General features: G+C 42.4%; 1 long non-coding RNA gene across 1 annotated transcript; it reads right to left on the reverse strand.

Annotated features, from left to right (window-relative positions):
* Window positions 1–233: 233 nt before the first annotated feature.
* LOC116991602 lies at window positions 234–1356 on the reverse strand. Its single transcript, XR_004416834.1, has 2 exons — window positions 1323–1356; window positions 234–500 (listed from the first exon to the last, which is right to left on the reverse strand). It is a non-coding gene; the product is annotated as an uncharacterized LOC116991602 (long non-coding RNA).
* Between the last annotated feature and the right edge of the window lie 1814 nt (window positions 1357–3170).

The following is a 3170-nucleotide window of genomic DNA, read 5'->3' on the forward strand; positions in this document are numbered from 1 at the left end:
TAAAATGTATTATTATTATTATTATAAGTTCATAAGTCTATGTGATATGAGTATAATTCGCCCATTGTGTGTGTGTGCGTGTGTGTATATGCATGTGTGTATCTCCTAGATCCCAGACTGTGTGACCTTTTGCTCTCCAGGCCGATGGCAAGTTACCACCTAATCCTTGAAGATACTTGAAGGGTATATTATGATATGAATAATGTATTGATTAATTATTCTAATTAAACACATTTCCACATGCTAATTCCTTTAATTAGAAAGTAGACGTTTTTCACAGTGCAAATAAACAGAGTGATTCTGATAAACAGCCATAGCCTGCAGCAGTCCCATTGAATAAATGCGTTTCCGGATTGCAACTTCCACAGAGAACACGAGCTGGTGTTTATTACCAAGCAACAAGATGAAAGGACCAGTTCCACTTTGCAGGACAACACCAAGGTTGGATGTGAGCTGGCGATGACCAACACTTGGTCCCTCAGTGGCAGGAAGCTAGGGCGCTAAGAAACAAAAATTGGTTTGATGTTACTATATTGGAGGTTGTCCAAACAGGACATGAGAATTAAGGTGAGGGGGAAAGATTTAATCGGAATCCGAGGGGTAACTTTTCACACAAAGGGTGGTGGGCGTATGGAATGAGCTGCCAGAAGAGTTAGTTGAGACAGGAACTATCACAAAGTTTAAAAAACAATTAGATAGGTATATGGATAGAACAGGTTTGGAGGGATATGGGCCAAATGCAGGCAGGTGGGACTAGTGTAGCGGGGACATGTTGGTTAGTGTGGGTAAGTTGGGCCGAAGGGCCTGTTTCCATGCTGTATCACTCTAGGACTCTAGAGCAAGGACGGGTAGAGGGGGAAGTGAAGTGCCAAAGGATTGGAGATCGTCAAACAAAGAAAGAGGGTGGCAGACCGAGAGAAAAGAAGGTAGGTAGGAGAATGGATCAAGGAAGATAAGACTGAGGAAGATTGAGGAAGGGAAAGATAGGAAGACTGAAAAAGAGACAGCAAAGAAAATGAAGAATGAAGGAGGGAAGGTTGAGTAAGCGGAGGCTGAAGAAGAGAAGGAGCGGGTGACTCAAAAATAGCAGGCGGAGATAAGTGAAGAAGAGAAGAGTGAAGAGGAGAAGACTGAAGCTAAGGACAGGATGTAACGTCATTAGTGTATGAGTCTATGTTCCCTAAGCTGGGAACATAGGGGAGGTACCATGGAATGGAAGGGAGGGAGGGGAGGAGTATAATTGTGCTGGCGGAACTCAAGAAACCCGTGACAAGTCTAGAGGAGGTGAAATGGGGGAAGTTCGACACATTTGATGAACTTACTTCTGGAATGGAGGTGATTTATAGCACAGACTAACCATATAACATATAACCATATAACAATTACAGCACGGAAACAGGCCATCTCGACCCCTCTAGTCCATGCCGAACACATAATCTCCCCTAGTCCCATATACCTGCGCTCAGACCATAACCCTCCATTCCTTTCCCATCCATATAACTATCCAATTTATTTTTAAATGATAAAAACGAACCTGCCTCCACCACCTTCACTGGAAGCTCATTCCACACAGCTACCACTCTCTGAGTAAAGAAGTTCCCCCTCATGTTACCCCTAAACTTCAGTCCCTTAATTCTCAAGTCATGTCCCCTTGTTTGAATCTTCCCTACTCTCAGTGGGAAAAGCTTTTCCACGTCAACTCTGTCTATCCCTCTCATCATTTTAAAAACCTCTATCAAGTCCCCCCTTAACCTTCTGCGCTCCAAAGAATAAAGCCCTAACTTGTTCAACCTTTCTCTGTAACTTAGTTGCTGAAACCCAGGCAACATTCTAGTAAATCTCCTCTGTACTCTCTCTATTTTGTTGACATCCTTCCTATAATTAGGCGACCAAAATTGTACACCATACTCCAGAATTGGCCTCACCAATGCCTTGTACAATTTTAACATTACATCCCAACTTCTATACTCAATGCTCTGATTTATAAAGGCCAGCACACCAAAAGCTTTCTTTACCACCCTATCTACATGAGATTCCACTTTCATGGAACTGTGCACAGTTATTCCCAGATCCCTCTGTTCACCTACATTCTTCAATTCCCTACCATTTACCATGTACGTCCTATTTTGATTTGTCCTGCCAAGATGTAGCACCTCACACTTATCAGCATTAAACTCCATCTGCCATCTTTCAGCCCACTCTTCCAACTGGCATAAATCTCTCTGTAGACTTTGAAACTCTTCTTCATTACCCGCAACCCCACCTATCTTAGTATCATCTGCATACTTACTAATCCAATTTACCACACCATCGTCCAGATCATTGATGTACATGACAAACAACAGTGGACCCAACACAGATCCCTGTGGCACCCCACTCGTCACTGGCCTCCAACCTGACAAACAACCATCCACCATTACTCTCTGGCATCTCCCATTCAGCCACTGTTAAATCCATCTTGCTACTCCACCATTAATACCCAACCATTGAACCTTCTTAACCAACCTTCCATGAGGAACCTTGTCAAAGGCCTTACTGAAGTCCATATACACAACATCCACTGCTTTACCCTCATCAATTTCCCGAGTAACATCTTCAAAAAATTCAAGAAGATTAGTTAAACATGACCTTCCAGGCACAAATCCATGTTGACTGTTCCTAATCAGACCCTGTTTATCCCGATGCTTATATATATTATCTCTAAGTATTCTTTCCATTAATTTGCCCACCACTGACGTCAAACTAATAGGTCTATAATTGCTAGGTTTACTCTTAGACCCCTTTTTAAACAATGGAACAACATGCGCAGTACGCCAATCCTCCGGCACTATTCCCGTTTCTAATGACATTTGAAATATTTCTGCCATAGCCCCTGCTATTTCTACACTAACTTCCCTCAATGTCCTAGGGAATATCCTGTCCGGACCTGGAGACTTATCCACTTTTATATTTCTCAAAAGTGTCAGTACTTCCTCTTCTTTGATCCTCATAGTTTCCATAGCTACTCTACTTGTTTCCCTTACCTCACATAATTCAATATCCTTCTCCTTGGTGAATACCGAAGAAAAGAAACTGTTCAATATCTCCCCCATCTCTTTTGGCTCTGCAGATAGTTGGCCACTCTGACTCTCTAATGGACCAATTTTATCCCTCGTTATCCTTTTGCTATT

The sequence above is a fragment of the Amblyraja radiata genome, chromosome 34 (genome assembly GCF_010909765.2).
Source record: "Amblyraja radiata isolate CabotCenter1 chromosome 34, sAmbRad1.1.pri, whole genome shotgun sequence".
Classification (NCBI taxonomy): Eukaryota; Metazoa; Chordata; class Chondrichthyes; order Rajiformes; family Rajidae; genus Amblyraja; species Amblyraja radiata.